This window comes from Odocoileus virginianus, chromosome 4 (assembly GCF_023699985.2).
Source record: "Odocoileus virginianus isolate 20LAN1187 ecotype Illinois chromosome 4, Ovbor_1.2, whole genome shotgun sequence".
Classification (NCBI taxonomy): Eukaryota; Metazoa; Chordata; class Mammalia; order Artiodactyla; family Cervidae; genus Odocoileus; species Odocoileus virginianus.
In genome coordinates this window covers 28,475,444-28,503,201 of record NC_069677.1, presented here as the reverse complement: position 1 = coordinate 28,503,201, position 27,758 = coordinate 28,475,444, and the positions used below count along the sequence as shown (strand labels likewise).

The 27,758-nt window shown below is 37.0% G+C and overlaps 1 long non-coding RNA gene across 1 annotated transcript in view; it reads right to left on the bottom strand.

The window, feature by feature from the left end:
- The window catches only part of LOC139034749 (uncharacterized), a 242,329-nt gene that overhangs the window by 65,432 nt on the left and 149,139 nt on the right, over positions 1-27,758 (bottom strand). Inside the window, exon 3 of the long non-coding RNA XR_011487284.1 lies at positions 16,868-16,975. This is a non-coding gene — a long non-coding RNA (uncharacterized lncRNA). The remainder of the gene's footprint in view (positions 1-16,867; positions 16,976-27,758) is intronic.

The following is a 27,758-nucleotide window of genomic DNA, read 5'->3' as shown; positions in this document are numbered from 1 at the left end:
TGTGAGTTTATGCAAACTCAAATGCTCCTATACCCTCAAAAGTGCATTTCCCATGTTAATTCCCATTGGTTACAAACAGCAAAGAAAACGAGTAAACTTTTCTTTGAGTGGTGGGTGGTGGGAAGGGGAGCATTCTGTACTCTCTTTCAAGTACACAAGAAGGGTATGAAAATAGTTTTTGCACAGTACAAAATAAACTAACCATAAAAGGAAGAAACTGATGAATTGAGCTACATTAAAATGAAGAATTTCTGTTCATCAGATGGTACCATAAAGAGAGAGAAAAAGACACATTACACACTGGGAGAAGATACAACTGTAATTGGCAAAGAGCTAGTATCTGGAATGTATAAAGTGAAGTCGCTTAGACGACCCCATGGACTGTAGCCCACCAGGCTCCTCCATCCATGGGATTTTCCAGGCAAGAGTACTGGAATGGGTTGCCATTTCCTTCTCCAGGGGATCTTCTCAACCCAGCGATTGAACCCAGGTTTCCCACATTGCAGGCAGATGCTTTACCATCTGAGCCACCAGGGAAGCCCACAAACAGTCAGACACGACTAAACGACTGAGCACATTACCACAGACATACTTGCATGTGATGTTTTGAATGTATAAAATACCCTCACAATTCAATAAGTCAAAGGGTAAATGATGAAATTAAAGATGAGCAAGACACTTAAACAAACATTTCATTAAAAAGGATATTTTTGTTGTTTACTTGCTAAGTTGTGTCTGACTCTGTCACTCCATGCACTGTAGGCCACCAGGCTCATCTGTCCATGGGATTTCCTAGGCAAGAATACTGGAGTGGGTTGCTATTTCCTTCTCCAAGGGATCTTTCCAGCCCAGGGATTGAACGTAAGTCTCCTGCATTGGCAGGCAGATTCTTTACCACTGAGTCACCCAGAAAGCCAAAAAAGGGTATACAAAGAACAAATAAATGTATTGAAAAATGTTCTACTTAATTAGTCATCAGAGAAATATAACTAAAACTAAATGAGACACCATCAAACACCTTCCAGAAGGGCTCAAATTAAAAGGACTAATAATAACATGTATTGGTGAGGATGAAATACAGATACATACACTGTTGATAAGGACAAAAATTATACAACCACTTTAGAATGCTACTTGGTGTATTATATTATTAGCATATTATGAATATAGGCACACTATGATCTAACAATTCCACTCCTAGGCATACATCCAACATTTGGTGTGCACATATATGCACACCAAAAGTCACATGCAAGTATGTTTGCAGTGCTGTGCTGTGCTGTGCTCAGCCATTTGGTCATGTCTGACTCTGTGACTCCATGAACTGTAGCCTATCAGGCTCCTCTGTTAATGGGATTTTTCAGGCAAAAACACTGGAGTGTGTTGCCATTTCCTCCTCCAGGGCATCTTCCTGATGCAGGGATTGAACCTGCATCTTCTGTATCTCCTCAACTGGCAGGTGGGAGGCTTACACTGAGCCATCTGGGAAGTATGCTTGTAGCAGCATTATTTGTAATACTAATAATGGGGAACATCCTCATAGTTTATTTTAAAAAATGTAAACTTAGAAACCATGGTATATTTAAAACATAGTTAATTGGACAAATATTATGTTGAGGGAGGAATAAAAGCCAGGTACAAAACAATAATAAATGATAAGAGGGAAAAGTTATCAATAGTATTAGAAATTAGTATAATGATTGCTATGTTATGAGTATATATGACAGGATATGAGTTAGGCTTCTGGGATGCTGGTAATATTTTATTTTGTGTCTTGGTAGTGGTTACATGTTGGTAAGGCAATGGCACCCCATTCCAGTACTCTCGCCTGGAAAATTCCATGGAAGGAGGAGCCTGGTAAACTGCAGTCCATGAGGTTGCTGAGTCAGACCCGACTGAATGACTTCACTTTCACTTTTCACTTTTATGTCTTGGAGAAGGAAATGGCAACCCACTCCAGTGTTCTTGCCTGGAAAATCCCAGGGACGGGGGAATCTGGTAGGCGGCCGTCTATGGTGTTGCACAGAGCCGGACACGACTGAAGCGACTTAGCAGCAGCAGCAGTAGTTGCATGTGGTGTTTATGTTTGATAGCTCACCTAGCTATATACGTATTTATATATTTTTTCTGTATATATAGTACTTTAGTTAAAAAAAATATTTTTAAGAAGTGCATGGAAGTAGCTTGACCTTCAGTTGTTATTTAAATAATTCTTTGGAATTCTGCCATTCAATGCTCAGTTGCCAAATATGGTTGTGTCTGCAGTGCTGAGAGAACTAGAGCACAAGAGAGGATCCCTACTTAGTTTGACCTGCGGCTGGTTGGGACTCCTTGACCTTTGGGGGGGAGGTGATAGTCAGCTGTCAAATTAACATCTATATTTTTAAACTTTAACATATATAAAGGGAAATATGATTTAATTATATCCCTAAATAAAATGTCATGTGATGTGATGTCTTAGTAAAGACATGGATGTTGAACCTGTGTAAAATGAAAACTGCTTGACAGTGTTAAAATGCATATAATTCTGTTGAGGAAAGTGTCACAGTTTTCCAGAGCTAAGTAGATAAAGGACATGTATGATACCAGGGAAATAATTGGGCCCTGGTGGGATTGATCTATGGATAAGGCAATTAGTATGCTTCCTAAAATAATTCCCATGTCTCCAAGGTAACATCACATAATCAGTGTTGGGTTTTTCATAGTGTGTTGAGAATAGCAAAAACATAAACAGATCGTTCTAGTTTACAGATGAGAAATTTATAAAGCTTAAATTGCCATCTACTTATTTAGTTATGAAATCACAAATCATTAGTAAAAAGGTTGAATTCAGAAGCTACATATCACCTTCAGGGTCAACTCATATTGCTCAGCATGGAATATCACACTGAGGTCTATCACGATTTGCTTCTTGTAAACCTCTCCATCTTCCCATCTTAATCTCTGCCCACTCCATCCCCTCTCGACCCACTGCATACTCCATTAGTTGCTACTAGTTACTGAATATTTGCTCTTCCAAACTTCCAGTCTTTTTGTGTGCTCTTAACTCCGTACTGAAAAGCCCTTCCCTTAATTATCTGCCTGGAAAATGTGTATTCATCCTTTAAAAATTTCCTCAGTCTTAAAGATTAAGTACCCCTTGCTCTGTTCTAACTAAAACCATTTCTGTTTCCATGATTGATATTATTATACTTTTTTTCCTTCTTTCCTTTGATATTTAGAATTCCTTGAAGATAGGGATTACATCTTATGAATCTCTATACACCAACTCCTGTTGTTCCAACATCTGGTACATAGAAAATGCTAAAGGAATATTTACCAAACAGAATTAAAAATAATTTGTTTTTTCACAAGAAATTTGCTAAAAAAGAAACTCAAGTGTCCAGTAAGCATATTAGAACACCTCCAATATCATTATTATTTAAACAACTGAGACTTGAAATAATAATATATATTATTTTCTTCCTTAAATACTTAAAAATATTATAATACCTGGGTTATTGCTGATGCAATCATTTTGCCACTTCTTATCAAGTGCTTTTAAAAAGTTTATAAACTTCGACCTGTAAATATATTACAGGATGTCCATTCTCACAAAGCAATCCAACACTAACATATTTAGAATCACTAACATATTTACACTGTTAATTATAATAAAGAAAATGGAACAAAAGCAAAGAGCCCAAATTTAAGGGAATAATTTAATCCTCTTAAATAATTATGATATATCTCTACTATTAAAAAAGAAACAGGCTCAAAATGGAATCACTTGTGCTGAGCTCTATGACAACAATTCTTGACAAGACTCCAGAGAGTCCTTGGACTGCAAGGAGATCCAACCAGTCAATCCTATGACAACAACTCCAGTTCAGTACAGTCACTCAGTCGCGTCTGACTCTTTGTAACCCCATGGACTGCAGCAGCCAGGCTTCCCTGGCCATCACAAACTCCAGAAGCTTACTCAAACTCATATCCATCAAGTCGGTGATGCCATCCAACCATCTTATTCTCTGTCATTTCCTTCTCCTCCTGCCTTCAATCTTTCCCAGCATCAAGGTCTTCTCCAATGAGTCAGTTCTCCCATCAAGTGGCCAAAGTATTGGAGTTTCAGCTTCAGCATCAGTCCTTCCAATGAATATTCAGGATTGATTTACTTTAGGATTGACTGGTTGGATCTCCTTGCAGTCCAAGGGACTCTCAAGAGTCTTATCCAACACCACAGTTCAAAAGCATCAATTCTTCAGCACTCAGCTTCCTTTATAGTCCAACTCTCACATCCATACATGACTACTGGAAAAACCATAGTTTTGACTAGATGGACCTTTGTTGGAAAGTAATGTGTTTTCATATGCTGTCTAGGTTGGTCATAGGTTTTCTTCCAAGGAGCAAGTGTCTTTTAATTTCATGACTGCAGTCATCATCGGCAGTGATTTTTGGGGCCCAGAAAAATAAAGTCTCTCACTGTTTCCATTGTTTCCCCACCTATTTGTCATGAAGTGATGAGACTGGATGCCATGATCTTAGTTTTCTGAATGTTGAGTTTTAAGCCAACTTTTTCACTCTCCTCTTTCCTTTTCATCAAGAGGCTCTTTAGTTCTTCATTTTCTGCCATAAGAGTGGTGTCACCTGCATATCTGAGGTTATTGATATTTCTCCCAGCAACCTTGATTCCAGCTTGTGCTTCATCCAGCCTAGCATTTCAAACGATGCATCTAAGTTAAATAAGCTGGATGGCAATATACAGCCTTGATATACTCCTTTCCTGATTTGGAACCAGTCTGTTGCTCCATGTCCAGTTCTGTTACTTCTTGATTTATGACAACAAACCAAGACTGAACGAAGTTTCAGCCACTCCCAGAAATGTGATCATTAACCGGGCAATCTGGAATTATCTAATCATCACTACTGAGGTAATCTGAAGGAGAAACCCCTGCCCTGCCTCTAAAGGAAGGTCACCTTGCTGAAATAATCCTTTCTTTTGTTTATGACTTCATTGGTCCACCCTCTTTGTGCCCATAAAAATCTTCCAATTTTTCAGATCTCCTACAAGCAGCTAGAAAGGACGCTGCTTGATTCATTCAGTAATGTCAATTAGATCTTCAAATTTACTCTGTTGGTTTTTGTTTTTTAACACTGCAATGGAGCATGGCACTTTACTATGTGTTTAATGACATGGAAAATACACATAACGTAAAGTTATCCCCCAAAATGAGATACCAAACTGCATATGTCTATAAGCTATCATTTTAAATTATATAAAGAAAAGTTTTTATTAAAAGATTAAAGGAAAAGTACATCAAAAAGATAGTAGTGGTGCCGCTAAGGAATGAAGAAATAAAGAAAAATGTTTTTGCTTCCATAAGCTTTCCTCTGGTTTTGAAATTTCTGGACAAATTTGGTTATCAGGAGAAAAAATAATTCCCCTGAATTATATATATGTTAAAAATTATATATGTAACTTACATATATATGTTATAAATTATATATATAAGTTAAAAACACAAAATAAAACCTTTTTTATTTGACTAATTTAGATAGGGGATAACATTATTAAAAATTCTGAAACACAGAAAATATTTTAAATCATTTTTTATTACTGTCCAAAGACCAGATAACTAGAATTGATTGCTAAGAGGTGAAGTATTTCCCATAGAAGGGACGAATGTGAATTATCAAATATTTCTGGATGTGGAACCAGGTAGTGGGAAAAACTCTTAAGTATTTCCTTAGTTATCTGCCACGGAATACTACAGAACAGATATCATTATTCACAAGTCGATGGCTTGCCCAAAATCACTCTGGTATTATATGCGACAAATTCAGATTCTGATTCCAGGATGACCTGCTAAAATAGTTTTGTTCATTCCATTGCAATTTAATTACACTCTAAGCAAAATAAGAATTCATATTCTATTTTAATGAAGAGATAAAATTAGTTATAGTGAGTCATACAATTTGTTTACTTAAAGCTTTTAATTAAATAGATTATTTTCTTCCTGAATCATAATTTATGCAGACCTTTTCATTAAGGGAAAACCCTACTAGACAATGAACACGTTGAAAGCAGGGACCATCGATCAATACAAGCATTGGAGTTTGTTATCCTTAGCTCAGGAACTTATGTCTTTCCAAGACAAAGTTATCCCAAATTTCAAATTAGGTCATATCATATAAATTAAGTTTATTTGGAATCATGCACACTTTTGTGAGCATGATTCTTAACCTTGACATCAGGTATTACTGTCAAGAGATAAGTCTCCCTTAACGTATCAGTGCATATTTCAAGATCTATGAAAAATTATAACATCCTATTTTAGGAGCAAGGAATAAGGGCCATTGACTTTAGGCTCTTCTGGAAACTCCTGTTTATTGATTTTTGTAGTCATCACTACAAACACTATATTGCCAGGGGACCCCCAAAGTGACTGAGGTTTCAGAGAAACAATCCTTAAAAAATGTGAGCTCTGAGAACTCCCCCCTTTGTGTCAGCTTTGGGTCTGTGCTGCTTTTGATAAAGACTACTGAAATTAATTATGGATAACAATGTTGGTGTGATCACTCACTTAGAGCCAGACATCCTGGAATATGAAGTCAAGTGATCCTTAGGAAGCATCACTACAAACAAACCTAGTGGAGGTGACAGAATTACAGTTGAGCTATTTCAAATCCTAAAAGATGATGCTGTTAAAGTGCTGCACTCAATATGTCAGCCAATTTGGAAAACTCAGCAGTGGCCACAGGACTGGAGATGGTCAGTTTTCATTCCAATCTCAAAGAAGGGAAATGTCAAAGAATGTTCAAACTACCACACAATTGGATTCATTTCATGTGCTAGCAAGATAATGCTCAAAATCCTCCAAGCTAAGCTTCATGAACTGAGAACCTCCAGATGTTCAAGCTGGTTTTAGAAAAGGCATAGGAACCAGAGATCAAATTGCCAACATCCATTAGTATCATAGAAAAAACAACGGAATTCCAGAAAAACAACTACTTCTGCTTTTATGACTATGCTAAAGCCTTTGACTGTGTGGATCACAACAAACTGTGGACAATTCTTCAAAATACAGGAATACCAGCCCACCTTACCTGCCTCCTGAAAAACCTGTATGCAGATCAAGAAGCAACAGTTGGAACCAGAGATGAACAACACACTGGTTCAAAATTAGGAAAGGAGTACATCAAGGCTTCATATTGCCACCCTGCTTATTTAACTTATATGTAGAGTACATTATTCAAAATGCTGAGCTGGATGAAGCCCAGGCTGGGATCAAGATTGCCCAGAGAAATATCAATAACTTCAGATAGGCAGATGACACCACCCTTATGGAAGAAAGCAAAGAGGAACTAAAGAGACACTTTTAGAAGTGAAAGAGGAGAGTGAAATAATTGGCTTAAACTCAACATTCAGCAAATGGAAACCAAAAGAAAGAGGAGTAGCAATACTCATATCAGATAAAATAGACTTTAAAATAAAGGCTGTGAAAAGAGACAAAGAAGGACACTACATAATGATCAAAGGATCAATCCAAGAAGAAGATATAACAATTATAAATATACATGCACCCAACATAGAAGCACCGCAATATGTAAGGCAAATGCTAACAAGTATGAAAGGGGAAATTAACAATAATACAAAAATAGTGGGAGACTTTTACCCCACTCACACCTATGGATAGATCAACTAAACAGAAAATTAACAAGGAAACACAAACTTTAAATGATACAATAGGCCAGTTAGACCTAATTGATATATATAGGACATTTCACCCCAAAACAATGAATTTCACCTTTTTCTCAAGTGCACATGGAACCTTCTCCAGGATAGATCACATCCTGGGCCATAAATCTAGTTTTGGAAAATTCAAAAAAATTGAAATCATTCCAGTCATCTTTTCTAACCACAATGCAGTAAGATTAGATGTCAATTACAGGAGAAAAACTATTAAAAATCCCAACATATGAAGGCTGAACAACATGCTGCTGAATAACCAACAAATCACAGAAGAAATAAAAAAAGAAATCAAAATATGCATAGAAATGAATGAAAATGAAAACACAACAACCCAAAACCTATGCGACACTGTAAAAGCAGTGCTAAGGGGAAGGTTCATAGCAATACAGGCTTACCTCAAGAAACAAGAAAAAGGTCAAATAAATAACCTAACTCTACACCTAAAGCAACTTGAAAAGGAAGAAATGAACCCCAGGGTTAGTAGAAGGAAAGAAATCTTAAAAATTAGGGCAGAAATAAATGCAAAAGAAACAAAAGAGATCATAGCAAAAATCAACAAAGCTAAAAGCTGGTTCTTTGAGAAGATAAATAAAATTGACAAACCATTAACCAGACTGATCAAGAAACAAAGGGAGAAGAATCAAATCAACAAAATTAGAAATGAAAATGGAGAAATCACAACAGACAACACAGAAATACAAAGGATCATAACAGATTACTATTAGCAACTATATGCCAATAAAATGGACAACTTGGAAGAAATGGATAAATTCTTAGAAAAGTACAACTTTCCAAAACTGAACCAGGAAGAAATAGAAAATCTTAACAGACCCATCACAAGCACTGAAATTGAAACTGTAATCAGAAATCTTCCAGCAAACAAAAGCTCAGGACCAGATGGCTTCACAGCTGAATTCTACCAAAAATTTAGAGAAGAGCTAATATCTATCCTACTCAGACTCTTCCAGAAAATCACAGAAAAAGGTAAACTTCCAAACTCATTCTATGAGGCCACCATCACCCTAATACCAAAACAAGACAAAGATGCCACAAAAAAAGAAAACTACAGGCCAATATCACTGATGAACACAGTTGCAAAAATCCTTAACAAAACTCTAGCAAACAGAATCCAACAACCTATTAAAAAGATCATACATCATGACCAAGTGGGCTTTATCCCAGGGATGCACGGATTCTTCAATATCCACAAATCAATCAACATAATACACCACATTAACAAATTGAAAGACAAAAACCATATGATTATCGCAATAGATGTAGAGAAAGCCTTTGACAAAATTCAACATCCATTTATGATAAAAACCTTCCAGAAAGCAGGAACAGAAGGAACATACCTCCACATAAAAAAAGCCATATATGTCACACCCACAGCAAACATTATCCTCAATGGTGGAAAATTGAAAGCATTTCCCCTAAAGTCAGGAACAAGACAAGGGTGCCCACTCTCACCACTACTATTTAACATAGTTTTGGAAGCTTTATCCACAGCAATCAGAGCAGAAAAAGAAATAAAAGGAATCCAGATAGGAAAAGAAGAAGTAAAACTCTCACTGTTTCCATATGACATCATCCTCTACATACAAAACCCTAAAGACTTCACCAGAAAATTACTAGAGCTAATCAATGACTATAGTAAAGATGCAGGATATAAAATTAACACACAGAAATCCCTTGCATTCCTATACGCTAACAATGAGAAAACAGAAAGAGAAATTAAGGAAACAATCCCATTCACCATCGCAATGAAAAGAATAATATACTTAGGGATATATCTACCTAAAGAAACAAAAGACCTATATATAGAAAACTATAAAACACTGATATAAATCAAAGAGCACACAAATAGATGGAGCAATGTACCGTGTTCATAGGTTGGAAGAATCAATATAATGAAAATGAGTATACTATCCAAAGCAATCTATAGATTCAATGCAATCCCTATCAAGCTACCAACAGTATTTTTCACAGAACTAGAACAAATAATTTCACAATTTGTATGGAAATACAAAAAACCTCGAATAGCCAAAGCAATCTTGAGAAAGAAGAATGAAACTGGAGGAATCAACCTGCCTGACCTCAGCCTCTACTACAAAGCCACAGTCATCAAGACAGTATGGTACTGGCACAAAGACAGAAATATAGGTCAATGGAACAGAATAGAAAGCCCAGAGATAAATCCACGCACCTATGGACACCTTATCTTTGACAAAGGAGGCAAGATTATACAATGGAGAAAAGACAATCTCTTTAACAAGTGATGCTGGGAAAACTGGTCAACCACTTGTAAAAGAATGAAAGTAGAACACTTTCTAACACCATACACAAAAATAAACTCAAAATGGATTAAAGATCTAAATGTAAGACCAGAAATTATAAAACTCCTAGAGGAGAACATAGGCAAAACACTCTCCAACATAAACCACAGCAGGATCCTCTATGACCCACCTCCCAGAATATTGGAAATAAAAGCAAAAATAAACAAATGGGACCTAATTAAAATTAAAAGCTTTTGCACAACAAAGGAAACTATAAGCAAGGTGAAAAGACAGCCTTCAGAATGGGAGAAAATAATAGCAAATGAAGCAACTGACAAAGAGTTAATCTCAAAAATATACAAGCAGCTCCTGCAGCTCAATTCCAGAAAAATAAATGACCCAATCAAAGAGTGGGCCAAAGAACTAAACAGACATTTTTCCAAAGAAGACATACAGATGGCTAACAAACACATGAAAAGATGCTCAACATCACTCATTATCAGAGAAATGCAAATCAAAACCACAATGAGGTACCATTTCACGCCAGTCAGAATGCCTGCTATCCAAAAATCTACAAGCAATAAATGCTGGAGAGGGTGTGGAGAAAAGGGAACCCTCTTACACTGTCGGTGGGAATGCAAACTAGTACAGCCACTATGGAGAACAATGTGGAGATTCCTTAAAAAACTGGAAATAGAACTGCCATATGACCCAGCAACCCCACTGCTGGCATACACACTGAGGAATCCAGAATTGAAAAAGACACATGTACCACAATGTTCATCACAGCACTATTTATAATAGCCAGGACATGGAAGCAACCTAGATGTCCATCAGCAGGCGAATGGATAAGAAAACTGTGGTACATATGCACATAGGAATATTACTCAGCCATTAAAAAGAATATATTTGAATCAGTTCTAATGAGTGGCTGAAATGAGCCTATTATACAGAGTGAAGTAAGCCAGAAAGAAAAACACCAATACAGTATACTAACACATATATGTGGAATTTAGAAAGATGGTAACAATGACCCTATATGCAAGTCAGCAAAAGACACAAATGTATAGAACAGTCTTTTGGACTCTGTGGGAGAGGGCGAGGGTGGGATGATTTGGGAGAATGGCATTGAAACATATATATTATCATATGTGAAACGGATCCCCAGCCCAGGTTCCCCAGTCGATACATGAGACAGGGTGCTCGGGGCTGGTGTACTGGGATGACCCAGAGGGATGGGATGGGGAGGGAGGTGGGAGGGGGGTTCACGATGAGGAACATATGTACACCCATGGCAGATTCATGTCAATGTATGGCAAAACTGCTACAAATTGTAAAGTAATTAGCCTCCAATTAAAATAAAGAAATTTATATTAAAAAAAAAAAACAAAAAAAACTCAACATTCAGAAAACTAAGATCATGGCATCTGGTCCCATTACTTCATGGCAAATAGATGGGGAAACAATGGAAACAGTGAGAGACTTTATATTTTTGGGCTCCAAAATCACTGCAGATGGTGACTGCAACCATGAAATTGAGATGCTTGCTCCTTGGAAGAAGAGCTATGACCAACTTAGACAGCATATTAAAAAGTAGAGACATTACTTTACCAACAAAAGTCCATCTAGTTAAATTATGGTTTTTCCAATAGTCATGTATGGATGTGAGGGTTGGACTATAAAGAAGGCTGGGGGTCCAAGAATTGATGCTTTTGAACTGTAGTGTTGGAGAAGACTCTTGAGAGTCCCTTGGTTTGCAAGGCGATCCAACCAGTCAATCCCAAAGGAAATGGGTCCTGAATATTCCCTGGAAGGACTGATACTGAAGCTGAAACTCCCATATTTTGGCCACCTGATGGGAAGAGCTGACTCATTAGAAAGACCCTGATGCTGGGAAAGATTGAAGCTGGGAGGAGAAGGGGATGACAGAGGATGAGATGGTTGGATGACATCACCAACTCGATGGACATGAGTCTGAGTAAGCTCTGGGAGTTGGTGATGGACAGGGAAGCCTGGTGTGCCGCAGTCCATGGGGTCACAAAGATCAGACATGACTCAAGGACTGAATAACCCTTCTGCTTTAGCCCTAGGGTTTGTTGCTTCCTGTTCTTGCTAATCTCTGAACTGCCTGCCCTTCCTCCCTTTCCCATCAGCTTCTCAGCCCTTTCATCAATTGTGTGAACAATATTCTGTTTTAAAACTCTAACATAAAATAGAAGAAGAAAGGAATGGATGAGGGGGAGGAGGAAAGGAAGAAAGAAGGAAAGATGAACTATCAACACTCAGATAAACTGAAGTCCACCACTTGTGCACCAAATCCAAACCCCTCTTGCTGACAATGATCATTGCTTCAGTCGCTGTCCTCTCTCTTTCCTGCATCATCAATTTTCTCTTGCTCAGTGGTGTGTAAATATCTGTCATCTTAAAAATCCTTAGTCCACCTCTGCCTCCAGCAAGCACCTCATTTTCTTTTAGAGCAAAATTCTTCCTCTCCTTGTCTATACTTTCTAGACTCAATGACTCTCTTCCTGTTCTCTTTAGAGACTATTCAGATTAGGCTTTCCCCACAGCCCCTTCACTGAATTTTTGAAAGGTCACCAACAGCCTCCATATTGCTAAATACAGTGGTTATTCCTCCATCCTCAATTTCCTTCCTCTTCACCACCATTTCACAAAGGCCATCAGTCCACCTCATTGCAACACATTCTTCACTTGGCTTCCAGGACACTACTCATTTTCCTTACTCATCTCTGAAAGTGCCTTCTCAGTCTCCTTTATATTTTCTCCCCACCAACCCATCATCTAAACATTGGAAAGCTGTATATCTTAGTCTTCAAACCTCCCTTTTTTTCTATTTATATTCACTCCCTTATGATCTCATTTAGTTTCCTGGCTTTTGATACCACGAATGTCCTGAAGACTCCCAAATTTATATCTCCAGCCTTACATTTTATTTTATTTATTGTGGAGGAAGTAAATTTTCCCCATTTTGATTTAACATTTTCCCCCAGATTTATTGAAATATAATTGACAAAATAACTTTCATAAATTTAAGCTGTATAACATGTTTTGAAACATGTATTTAGTGAAATGACCACCACAATAAAATTAGCTAACACATCCACCAATCTACACAGCTACCTTTTTGTGTGTGTGTGTGGTGAGATCCGTTAATATTTACTCTCTTATTAGATTTCAAGTACACAATATGTGTATTATTAACTATATCCCCATGCTATACATTAGATCCCCAGAACTTATTCATCTTATAACTGAAAGTTTATACCCTTTAACCAACATCTTATTTCTGTAAACCCCCAGACTCTGTCCACAACCATTTTATTCTGTTTCTATACATTTGATTTTTTTAGATTCCACATATAAGTGAGATCATATAGAATTGGTCCTTCTCTGGCTTATTTCACTTAGCATAATCCCTTCAATTTTCATCTATATTATTGCAAGTAGCAGGATTATCTACTTTTTTATGGGTTTTCAGTTTGATGGAACCTCCCCCCCCCATTTATTTTTGCTATTGTTGCATTTGCTTTTGGTGTAATACCTAAAAAATCATTGTCAAGACTAATGTCAAGTAAATTTTTTCATATATTTTCTACAGTTTTATAGTTTCAGGTTTTATGTTTAAGTCCTTAATGCATTTTGAGTTAATTTATGTGCATAGTGTAAGGTAACAGTTCAACTTCATTCTTTTGCATATGGACATTCAGTTTTCCCAATACCACTTACTGAAGATACTCTCCTTTCCCCATTGTATGTTCCTAACACCCTTGTCAAGGATGCTGACTGTACATCCATAGATTTATTTCTGAGATCTTTATTTGATTTCATTGATTTATGTTTGTGTTTTTAGGCTAATACCATATTGCTTTGACACAGACTTTTCTTGACTTACAAAGGGGTTACCTCCTGAAAAAGTTTTCCTGATCATATTTTCATTGTAAAGTGAAAATATTGTAAATTGGAAATGACTTAACACAACTAACCTACCAAACATCATAACTTAACCTAACCTAACTTAAAGATGCTCAGAACATTTAACATTAGCCTACTTGGGCAAAATCATCTAACATAAATCCTATTTTATAATAAAATATTCAAAATCTCATTCAATTCAGTGAATATCATAGTGAAAGTGAAAAACAGAATGGTTTAGAGGTAGAGAATTGTTTAAGTACCCTGCTGATGAAGTGACTGACTGGGAGCTGCCCAGCATCACAAGAGAGTATCCTACTGCATATTGCTAGCCTAGGAAAAGATCAAAATTCAAAGTACAATTTCTACTGAATGCATATTATTTTCATATCATCATAAATTAAAAAAATCCTAAGTCAAAGCACCATAAGTCAGAGACTTTCTGTTCTGTGACTTTGTAATAGTTTGAAATTAGGAAGTATAAAACCACCAAGCTCTGTTTTCCTTTCTCAAGATTGATTTGGTTATTTGGGATCTTTTTTGGTTTCATGCAAATTTAGGGTTTTTTTTTTCTATTTCTGTGAAAAATTCTATTGGGATTTTTATTAGCCATTGCATTGAATCTGTAGGTGGCTTAGGCACTTTTGTTCAGTTGCTCAGTCACGTCCAACTTTTTGCAACTCCATGGACTGCAGTATGGATATTTTAATAATATTAATTCTTCTGATCTATGAACATGGGATATCTTTCCATTTTTATTTCTTCTTCCATTTCTTTCATCAATGTCTTACAGTTTTCAATGTAGAGATCTTTAACACCTTTGATTAAATTTATTCCTAAATATTTTATTGTTTTTGATGCTATTGTAAATGGAATTTTTAAAAACTTCTTTTTCAGATAGTTTGTTAATATATAGAAACACAACTGATTTTTGCAAGTTGATTTTATATCCTGTAGCTTTATTTAATCTGTTTATCAGTTTTAGCAATTTTCAGTGTAGTCTTTAGGGTTTTATATATATAAGATCATGTTATCTGCAGAGACAATTTAACCTCTTTGTTCCAATTTGGATGCCTTTTATTTATTTTTCTTGCCTAAATACTAGACTAGCACTGCCAGCACTCTGTTGAATAGAAGTGGTGAGAGCGGGCACCCTTCAGCCTTAAATTTTATCAATAGATTCATAAATCTAACTACCTTCAATGTCTCCACCCAAATGCCTAATTGATATCTCAAAATTTACATGTCTGTATCAGAGTTCTTTTTTGTATCCCAAAATATTCCAATTAAAGTTTTCATCTCACCTTAGTGTAGGCCTCTTTGAGAGAGGAGAGGTATAGTTGGCTTATTTTCTTTCCTCACTCTACCTCCTCCCCACTGCCCAGCTCTACTTGAGAACTGAACAAGGGAGGGAGGAGAGGAAAAGTGGCAGGAAAGACCTCCCCTGACCATCATGTATCTCTTGCTCTGTATGCTGAAAATTCAGCACAATATTTCATAATATATTTTGAAAAAGAAAATGACTTAGGGAATGAAGATGAGAAACAGAGGAACCAGTCAAGAAGTTATTTCCACAATTTATGTGAGAAGTAATGGTGACATAGACTGAGGAATAGTGATATGAAGGAAAAGAATTGGACAGGCTGGTGGTTTTCAGACAATAAGTTAGCCAGAAGTTGATAACTGATTGGAAGTAAAGACTGGAGTGGGAAAAGTCAGAATGATTTTAGGTTCAACTTTGGAGTCTGGGTGGATATAGTGATGTTGAGATAGAGAATACATGGAAAGCATACAATTTGAAGAAAGAAGAATAAATGATTCAATTTTAGTCATATTGAAAGCTCATGCCTAATAGATATTAATACAATAAGAAACTGGAGAAAATGTTCATGTAATTTAACTACAGACGATAATTTTTAAAAATATGAAAGAGTATGTCTGCACAATAGTAAGACTGGAGGACCAGAACTTTCCACTGAACCAAACTAAGCCATCAAATATAGAGTGCCTCTGTTTTCTTCTACCCTGATGGAACAAATACACTTGAAACAAAAATACATACCACTATGATCATTATATAGCTGGGAAAAAAGGAAATGGGCTGGTTGGCATGATATTTTGCTATAGAAATAAAGATGTGGGGTGGTCTGCCAACCATCACAACTTTTAAGACCTACATTGGGTTTAATATTTTTCTGTAATCCAAACCCTTCCTTAAACTTGACATCTTTTTCTTACAAATCCTACCCATTCAAATCCCACCCCCCACAACTTACTTTCAAAGAAAATTGTATGTATTTAAGGCACTCAGTGAATAACAACAAGAGTAATACCAGTGTGTCTTCCTGACAACAGTTTTGGGGGCTTTAGGGCCAGTGGAGCCACAGGGAAGCTGAGCTGGAGACAGTTGTGGATCATGAATCATTAGCCAGAAGTGTGAGCTAAATTCTGATTGCAGAATCCTTATTAATGCAATGTTATAACAATCCAAAAAGAACACAGCTGGATTTTCAGATGACAGGTGGAGCTTACAATTTCTGGCTGAAGACAATTCAATTTTGCAGTTACAAATTGTGCAAATTTGATGTGAACATCACTGTAAGAGGATACTTTTGGAACCCCACTAGGTTATTATTACAGTGACTTTTTTCTGGCACTAAGAGTTACTTTATCATCAGAATTTTGTAGCATATGGAGACCCCCTATAGATAACCCTTTCCACACACAGAAACTTTCTGGAATTTAATTAGTTTAATTTATAAAAGTTAAACTTTTAGTTTTATGGTAAACAATACCAGCATTAAAACCCTGTAATCTGGCCCCAGCTTACATCTCCAGTCTTAACTCTTTACTTACCTTCTTCAAATTCATACTTGAGCATAAGAGTTCTGCTTACTGCCCTTGACCCTGGATTGCATCTCCTTACCTTGTTCTGTCTTCTCTCCTCGCCTGAGCTCTTTGAGATCCTGCTCAACATCCTGATTCTTCCTCCATAAAACCATGCTCAATCTCTATAGTTTGAACTTCTGAATTCCTATAACAAAAATTATAGGACATTTTTGTAAACAGTAACACATTCTAAAAATGTTTAATATATTTGTATGACACTTAGTGTCTCACAATTCAACTGGGATTCTTTTTTCTGTTTATGAGCTTTTATTCAGCTGTGTTTCAGGAGAGCCCAAGGCTATGCTGAGGTTTAAAGATTTATGAAAAGAACTCAGATGTCAGTAAAGCTATGTATTCATGGATGCAGTTTATTACAGTGAAAGGATGCGGATTAAAGTCAGCAAAAGATGCATAGGACAGAGTCCAGGAGAAACGAGGTACAAGTTATTCTCTCCCATTAAAATTGTACAGACAGCACTTAATTCTCCCCAGAACAATGTGCAGGATGTATTGTTAATGAATGGAGCTCACTTGAACCTTGGTGTCCTAGGTTTTTATTGGAGGTCAGTACATAAGCACATCATGCTTACATGAATGAACTAACTATTCAGTCTCCAACCACTTCACCTGCCCCTCAGAGGTCAAACTAAAACAGCATAGCCCCAGCATTGCAGGAGAACAAAAGCAAGCTATTGTTGCTCAGTCACTAAGTTGTTCAGTCGTTCAGTCACTAAGACTCTTTGCGACCCCATGGACTGCAATATTCCAGTCTTTTTTGTCGTCTGCTATCTCCTGGAATTTGCTCAAACTCATGTCCATTGAGTTAGTGATGCTATCTAACCATTTCATCCTCTGTCGTCCCCTTCTCTTGTTACCTTCAGTCTTTCCCAGCATCAGGGTCTTTTCCAATGAGTCAACTCTTCACATCAGGTGGCCCAAAACAAGTACTTGCTATAAATTTCACTGTTAGCATAAACTGTTTTGTATAGCACAAGGTCTCAGGTATACAAAGATACTCTTTTCAGGCAAAATATTCTAAGGGCTCAGAGACTGTCTCCCATGAGCTAGTCAAGGACCAGTCCTTTCTCTGGAATGTGTGGGATTTGAGCATGCCAAGTCCACTGGCTATATACCTTGTTTGGCAATATTCAGCTTTCCAACCATATTTTATGATTCTTGGGTGTCAGCGTAGAACACGGATCCATATGGTCTTCTTTGTATTTAGTTATTACTCAATAAATATTTGCATTTTTTGCATGATGAACGAATGAATCTTCAATTCATTGTACTTCACATACCAAAGACATTGCTTAGCATTTGTTATACCTTTTCTCTGCAGAGTAACATGAATAATGTTGATTCTCCTCTTTCTCACGATTATATATTTCTATAGATATTTCATCTAAAAAATCATGCAGCTATAACTCCAAAGCAACATTTTTCAATGGATGGAAAATGAATGTGTACAATGGATATGAAATGTGTACAGTGCCCATTTGCATTGTAAATCTAGAAGAATAAATTTGAAACTTGATCTGTTTCTATGAGGTCTGATGAGTCCCCTATATACTTATAATAAGGGGCTTATGTTGAAGATTCATATATACTTTGAAATTTATATTGAGTGGGAATTGATTTACAAAAATCAATCCATTATAAGCAGCCACAGTTAATATTTTAAAGTGAGAGGAAAAGACCAGAATTACCAGCTTTATGGGAACAAATATGCTTTAACTACAAATACTATTACTGAAGAATATCCACTGGCTTCAAACCTGGAAAGCATTTGGGATGAGAAGCAAACTAATGTCATGATAGGAGTATGTGGCTGGGTACCAGGACCCTTGTTATGACAGGGACACTATTGTGTGCTTACCACTCTGGTAGGAAGACCATATTTCCTAACAGGATATTTAAGTTGAAGTCATTTGATTTATTCTATCTATCATGTCACTTTCAATCCCAGGCTGTTCAAAACCAGTGGAGGTTACATGCACCATAGGGTGGGACTGCTTGACTTCTTGACTTCTACTAGACTTCATAAAAGAAGAAACAAATATTTGTTTTACTAAAGCCATTGTAACTTCAGGCAGCCAAACTTAGTCTGGCCTGGCCATTGTAACCAGGTCATAGTAACAACTTTGCAATTAGCAGTGTAACCAAAGGCAATAAGCTTTAGCTCTCCAGCTTTTAGTTCACTGAAATATAAAATGCATGGTTTAGACAAGGTTTTTCTAAAGTTTCTTCTTACTATAAAGGCTCATGCAATTGGTTAAGAGCAAGAGTTCTGTAGGCTCAATTCCTGGTTGTGTCACTTACTGTCTGTGATGTGAATCCCTGTTGTCCTTATCCATAAATGAGGACATTAATGCTTGTTGCAGATCATTTTTTTTTCAAATTGCATAGACCTCTAAAAGTAAAAATTAATAATTATATAAATAACAATAATAAGTACATTACTAAAAGAAGTTTTCAAATCAACAACAAATTTTGTTTTCTAAAGATCCTTGACTCAACAATGAAGCATCCCAGGTGGCTCAGTGGTAAGCAATCCACCTGTTGATGCAGGAGAATGAGGAAGTGTGGGTTCAATCCCTTGGTTGGAAAGATCCCTTGGAGGAGGAAATGGCAATGCATTCTAGTATTCTTGCCTGGATATTCCATGGACAGAGGGTTGCAGTTGCAGAGCCTGGCAGGTTGCAGTCCATGGGGTCAAAAAGAGTTGGAAATGACTGAGTGACTGAGCACACACAATAATGACATTGTCAACTGTATTCAATTCAGTTCAGTCACTCAGTCATGTCCAGCTCTTTGCGACCCCATGCACTACAGCATGCCAGCCTTCCCTGTTCATCACCAACTCCTGGAGCTTACTCAAACTCATGTCTATTGAGTCAGTGATACCATCTAACTATCTCATCTTCCTTCATCCCTTTCTCCTCCTGCCTTCAATCTTTCCCAACATCAGGAACTTTGCCAATGAGTCAGTTCTTCACATCAAGTGGCCAAAGTATTGGAGTTTCAGCTTCAACATCAATCCTTCCAATGAATATTCAGGACTGATTTACTTTAGGATTGACTGATTTGACCTCCTTGAAGTCCAAGGGACTCTCAAGAGTCTTCTCCAACACCACGGTTCAAAATAATCAGTTCTTTGATGCTCAGCTTTCTTTATGGTCCAACTCTCACATCCACACATGACTACTGGAGGAACCATAGCTTTGACTAGATGGACTTTTGTCCGCAAATTAATGTCTATGCTTAATATGCTGTATAGGTTGGTCACAACTTTCTTCCAAGCAGCAAGAGTCTTTTAATTTCATGGCTGCAGTCACCATCTGCAGTGATTTTGGAGCCCAAGAAAATAAAGTCTGTCACAGTTTCCATGTTTCCCCATCTATTTGCCATGAAGTAATGGACCGGATGCCATGACCTTCATTTTTTGAATGTTGATTTTTAAACCAGCTTTTTCACTCTCCTCTTTCACTTTCATCAAGAGACTCTTTAGTTCCTCTTCACTTTCTGCCATAAGCGTGGTACCATCTGCATATCTGAGGCTATTGATATTTCTCCTGGCAAACTTGATTCCAGCTTGTGCTTCATCCAGCACAGCATTTCTCATGATATACTCTGCATAGAAGTCAAATAAGCAGGGTGATAATATGAAGCCTTGACATACTCCTTTTCCAATGTGGAACCAGTCTGTTGTTCCATGTCTGTTCTAACTGTTGCTTCTTGACCTGCATACAGATTTCTCAGGAGGCAGTAAGGCAGTTAATTACATTAAATGCCTTTTATATCCATTATTCTTTTTGTATCTATCATCACGATAACAAAATTATCATCTTCATTACTGCCCTATATTCATGCTTGTGATGTCAAAAAATGAGAAAACTTAGTTTACCCATAGTTCATGGAACTCTTTCAGCATGAAACAATAGCAAAGAATATTATACTGAGTTGTTCCAAAGTGTCAGCACACTTTGGTGTGACCTTGATGATAAATAGAAGTAACAAAATTTTTCCCCAGAGTACTACTCCCTACTATGACACTTGGAGTCATTTTGAATTTCCTTAACTATATCTAAAAATACCTGGTTTCTATAAGAAGAGGAAGTTCATTGTATCTTTGAAGCAATTATGTAAATATTAATATACTAATTGTGTTTACAACTGCTTTTTAAAAAATTTTTTAAATGCTGAATAGTGTGCAAGATGATCTACGGTCCTGGGTATCACTGCCTATCTATTTCTACATCTCCTCACCATCTCAGGTAAGACTCAAAACTATTAATACATTTCCCAGAATCCCTAACAGTCTAACATCAGTGAGAAGCAATTAGACTTTTAGAATTTGGTAGATGGAAGAGAAGTCAGTAGTCACTGCTGGCAGTATGAGCAGATGCAAGGGCTATCTGGACAAACTCCAGAGAATCATCTACTTGGAGACCCTGTTGGAATACTTGGAGTAACATCTGTTTTCCTGATTGAAATCTGACCAGTATAGATAGTACAAGAAACTAAGATTTTCTTGGCACTTTTTACAACAATAGATTAAGGATAAAAAATTAAAGCCTATTAAAAAATTAGCAATTTTTCAACCCTTCCACTTAAAATCCATTTCAAACTGTACTCAGGATATTTTCATTTGATTGCAGCTTAATTCCCTTTTGATGGTATTTAATGTTCTTTCTTTTTCTCTTTAAGCCTTGTGTTATTTTTGGACTATTGTATAGGCTCTTAAAAATGAAGCTAGAAATCATGAATACCCACCTATAGAAAATTTCAATTACCCATTATAAATTGTATTTGGCCTGTCATTACAGATTCTTAAAGGTGTCTTAGCAGAGATAGGATACCAAAGAAACTCATTTCTAAAATATTTTCCCAAGGTCCCATAGATCTGCAAATTAAGTCAAGAAACATATATTGAAGCACCTATACTGGTTGTGCTCTAGAAACTTAAATTCAGTTGGTAAGAAAAATACAAGCATGGAAATCTAGAAAACAATAAAACATTTAAATGATATTTCAAGACAACAATAGATGAAATGTTTCAAGGTAATGGATGATTCATTGCTCACATTATTAACCAGAAGACTCAAAGAAGCTACAGGGTCCTTCCATGCACACTTCTTCTGCCTTGATATAAGGAAATTAATTTGTCCACATTAGTTTGGATGTAAATATTGCACAAGAAACCATGATTAAGGAATCATGATCTCTCTACAAAATATTTCCAACTGGTGTGAGATGTTGTTAGGAGAGGACTTCAGGCTTGACAATGGACCATATATCAATGATAAATTAACATTTCCTTTTCCATGGAATTCTCCAGGACAGAATAATGGAGTGGGTAGCTGCTCCCTTCTCCAAGGGATCTTCCCAATCCAGGGATCGAACCCAGGTCTCCCACATTGTAGGCAGATTCTTTACCATCCGAACTACCAGGGAAGCCTAAGAATACTGGAGTGGGTAGCCTATCCCTTCTCCAGGGGATTTTCCTGACCCAGGAATTGAACCAGGGTATACTGCATTGCAGGCAGATTCTTTACCAGTTGAACTACAGGGGAAGAAGACCACACCTCAGTGATAAATTAAGTCAGTTCAAGGAGCAGAAACCTCTACCTATCAATATCCCCTCTCAAAGTTAATTTCTCTTTTACCTTTAATATTTCTATTTTAAACTTTGCCCTGAGCGAGCCTTGACTATATGGACAGAACTTCACTCATTAGTGGAGTGCAGAAATCCCCCTTAACTATCTCAAAGGCTGAGAGAAAGGGTTAAATTAAAAGAGACGGAAAACAAAGAAGGTCACAAAAGCTGCCCTGATTATTCTAACTCACCTACTCTCCCTTTATCCATACACTCAAGGCCCTTTTTATCTATTATATGTTCACTTATCCTTTTAAATCCTTAATGATACAGAGTATATCCATCCACTGAGTAGGGAGATGAGCTCAAAAGTTCCTTTTTTCCCCTAGTTTTGTATTCTTCCCATCAGCTAGTTCCATCCTTAAGTCGAACTCCAAAAGTAATCTCGATTTCAGGAAAGACAGAATTTGGCTTGATTTCAATTTTCTGGCTCTTATAGGGAAGTAAATAGTTATACAGATTTGCAGTTCCCCTCTCCCATTCCTCATCCATTAGCAAGGGACATCTCCAGGAGGAGAAAAAAAAAGATGACCTGGTCAAATATCCCTGTAAACATGCTAAAATGAATGACCTCTATCAAACAAAGTTATGGTATTTTCTAACAAGATAGTCCTCATCTGTAGAAGGACATACCTGTTATAAGATTGTTTATGATAACATACCCGGAATCGATAGATTGATAGACATATAAACTATATAACCATCTGAGCATAAAATGGAGATGTTTTGTGGTCCAAATAGTTTTTCTCAATAAGTGACTTAATTGCACAGCTCGTTGGAGACCTCATATATTAATCTGGGACCAAAAAACAACCTGATGCAGCAAAAAACAAAACACAACAAAACACCCGGTAAGCTACACTGACCGTTTCAGATGTCTCTGTGCTTCACGTGTGTCTCATGATTATTGCGTGGCTAAAATCATTAGTAAAATTTGTTCCTGGCCAAAATCTGATTCATGTATCTGATTTGATAATCCAATTATTTTTACTATCTCACTATTCACTCATTTAATGTGTCTCTGACTCTAGTCTTAAATCTAGCCTTGAAAAAAGTACTCTATTTCATTCTTGGGATCCAGTCCCTTCTTTATATTCCAGCTCTGCTAACTAGCTTTTCCTTGGCTTCTGTCTCCTGAAACTCTCTTGATAAACCTGTTGACGATCTCGGACTTTGCAGGACCAAGGTCCTACATTTTTCATGCCAGTCTTTACCAGAGAGTTAAAAATTTTTTTTTAACAGCTAGCACAATGACTATCAATTTAGTACTTGTAGAAAGATATGACTGGTTTGAATTACATGCCTGGTTGTGAGAATAGCATGCATTTTTGGACTTAGTGTCCCATTTTGAACCCACACTGGATCCTTTATATGTGGAGTCTTCCAGAGAACTCAGCCAAACTTCAGTCGTTTTGTGTTCTGCTGTCTTTTCAACAGCCATGGCTGGCCTTCTTCCCACCTATATGGTAAGAGTAGCTCCAGATTCAGTCCTCCTTAATCTAACCTGGCCAAGCCCTCTATGTGATGGACTGTATCTTACAATTAACTTACATTTCATGTAGTGCACAGAACACATAGCAGATACATAATAATTGCCTATGGATAGAGATAAAATAAAGAATCCACATACTGACTACAAATTATTTATACTTTCTACATACCAGGCAAAATGTGAGTAACAGTGCTGTGTGTAACTTTAAGCCTGCAACTGAACCAGCATTTTAGTGATGAAGAAAAAGGGACTTAGAAACATCTGCTTTCTCCAAGGCTTTCCAGCTGGTATAGCTAAGATGTACAGACAGGCTTCTCTGGATTCAAGGCCTATACTTGCCTTGAAACTCAGCAGTGGCCACAAGACTGGAAAAGGTCAGTTTTCATTCCAATCCCAAAGAAAGGCAATACCAAACAATGTTCAAACTACTGCACAATTGCATTCATCTCACACTAGCAAAGTAATGCTCAAAATTCTCCAAGCGAGGCTTCAACAGTATGTGAACCGAGAACTTTGGGATGTTCAAGCTGGATTTAGAGAAGGCAAAGGAACCAGAAATCAAATTGCCAACATCTGCTGGATCATCGAAAAAGCAAGAGAGTTCCAAAAAAACATCTACTTCTGTATTGACTACACCAAAGCCTTTGACTGCATGGGTCACAACAAACTATGAAAAATTCTTAAAGAAATGGGAATAACAGATCACTTTACCTGCCTCCTAAGAAATCTGATGCAGGTCAAGAAGCAATAGTCAAAATCAGACATGGACATTGGACTGGTTCCAAACTGGGAAAGGAGTAAGTCAAGGCTGTATATTGTGACCCTGCTTAGATGCAGAGTACATCAGGCAAAATGCCGGGCTGGATGAAGCACAAGCTGGAATCAAGATTGCCGGTAGAAATATCAATAACCTCAGATACACAGGTGACACCACCCATATGGCAGAAAGTGAAGAGGAACTGAGGAACCCCTTGATGAAAGTGAAAGAGGAGAGTGAAAAAGTTGGCTTAAAACTCAACACTCAAAAAATGATCATGGCATCTGGTCCCATCACTTCATGGCAAATAGTTGGGGAAACAATGGAAACAATGTCAGACTTTATTTTTTTGGGCTCCAAAATCACTGCAGATGGTGACTGCAGCCATGAAATTAAAAGACGCTTACTCCTTGGAAGAAAAGTTATGACCAACCTAGACAGCATATTAAGAAGCAGAGACATTATTTGCCAGCAAATATCTGTCTAGTCAAAGCTATGGTTTTTCCAGTAGTCATGTATGGATGTGAGAGTTGGACTATAAAGAAAGCTGAGTACTGGAGAATTGACGCTTTTGAACTATGGTGTTGGAGACAACTCTTGAGAGTCCCTTGGACTGCAAGGAGATCCAACCGGTCCATCCTAAAGGAGATCGGTTCTGAATATTCATTGCAAGGACTGATGCTGAAGGTGAAACTCCAATACTTTGGCCACCTGATGTGAAGAACTGACTCATTGGCAAAGACTCTGATGCTGGGAAAGACTGAAGGCAGGTTAAGAAAGGGGCGACAGAGGATGAGATGGTTGGATGGCATCACTGACTCAATGGACATCAGTTTGAGCAAGCTCTGGGAGTTGGTAATGGACAGGGAAGCTTGGCATGCTGCAGTCCATGCGTCACAGAGCTGGACAAGACTGAGTGACTGAACTGAACTGAACTGAGAGGCGGGCTTTTCTGGATTCAAGCCTATACTTGCCCATCACACCATAGTTTCTCCTTTTACATTCTTTATTTGATTATCCTCCAACTTTATTCAGAAGAAAAAGTAAAGGAAAGGAACTTTTCCTTTTCCTTTACTAAGTAAAAGAATTCAACAGAAAAAAGTAACTATCTGATTTAGGGTATAAAGAAAGATGACACAGGATTCTTGGGATCTAAGAGTAATAGATGAAGATAAAGCATGTGACAGAAATCACTTCATAGTAATTTTCTTCCTATTACATTTAAATTCCTTGTGAACAGGTTCTTGCCATTATTTAAATTGCTTTGTTTCTTATTTATTGTTTTCTAACATATAAAGAGAAATTCAATTTAATCATGGGCCACATGGTTTCCATTTGAAGGGTCCAAATGAGAAATCACACGGCTTTTGACCCACCTTAAAATTTTATTTACAACTATTTACACTGCAATCCTGTCAGTAATAGATTTTCACACTCATATGTGGAACTTAATTCAGAGTCTTCTCAAGTGAGAAGTTCTATTTTTACATTTAACCACTGAAGAGAAAGCATACTTGGCAGAAATATCTTCAAAAATGAACATGAAATGTACTGACTTTGAGTCAAAAGAACATCTACATTTTAAGGCAGATAAATGTAGTAACCCATCTGCCTGATCTTTCTGGGGTCTTCGAGAAAGCCCTGTTGATTCCTTTAGATATTAGACAATACATTTTGGCACTAGATCTTTTTCTTTTGTTTTTAATTGAAGCATTGCTGATTTACAATGTTGTGCCAATCTCCCCTGTATAGCAAAGTGACTCATTTACACACATATGTACATTCTTTTTTTATTCTTTTCCATTATGGTTTATCACAGGATATTGAATATAGTTTGCTATATACCTTAGGACCTTGCTGTTTATCCATTCTAAATGTAATAGTTTGCCTCTACCAGCTCCAAACTCCCAGCCCCTCCCTCTCTCTCCCCTACCGCTTGGCAACCACAAGTCTGTTCTTTATGTCTATGAGCCTGTTTCTGTTTTGAATATAGGTTCATTTGTGCCATATTTAATTTTTTTTATTTGCGCCATATTTTAGATTCCACATATAAGTGGTATCATATGGTGTTTGTCTTTCTTTTCCTAACTACTTCACTTAATATGATAATCTTTAGTTGCATCCCTGGTGCTGCAAATGGCATTGTTATGGTTCTTTATGGCTGAGTAGTATTTATCATCTATATGATATATGTCACATCATATATATGTACCACACCTTCTTTATCCACTCATCTGTTGATGGACATTTAGGTTGTTTCCATGTCTCAGCTATCATGAATGGTGCTGCTATGAACATAGGGGTTGCATGTGTCTTTTTGAATTATAGTTTTTATGGGTATATTCCCAGACATGAGATTGCTGGACCATATGGTAACTCTTTTTTTAGTTTCCTGAGGAAACTTCATACTGTTTTCCATAATGGCTGTACCAACTTACATTCCCATCAACAATGTAGGAGGTTTCCCTTTTTCCACACCCTTCCCAGCACACTTTTTAATGATGGCCATTCTGATCAGTATGAGGTGTTACTTCATTGTAGCTTTGATTTGCATTTCCCTAATAATTAGTGATGTTGAGCATCTTTTCATGTGTCTACTGGCCATCTGATTGTCTTTTTTGGAGAAATGTCTATTAAAATATTTTGCCCATTTTTTGATTGGGCTGTTTTTTTGTTGTTGAGTTTTATAAGCTGTTTGCATATGCTGGAGATTAAGCCTTTGTCTGTTACATCATTTTTTTGCAAATATTTTCTCCCATTCTGTAGGTTGCCTTTCCATTTTTTTAATGGTTTCCTTTGCTATGCAAATGCATGTGACTTTGATTAGGTCTCATTTTTTAATTTTTGTTTTCATTTCTATTGCCTGGGGAAACTGACCTAAGAAAACACTGGTACAATTTACATCAGAGGATGCTTTGCCTATACTCTTCTAGGAATTTTATGGTGCTGTGTCTTATAGTTATGTCTTTAAGCCATTTTGAATTCATTTTTGTTGGCACTAGATCTTAGTCTCCTAAACTATA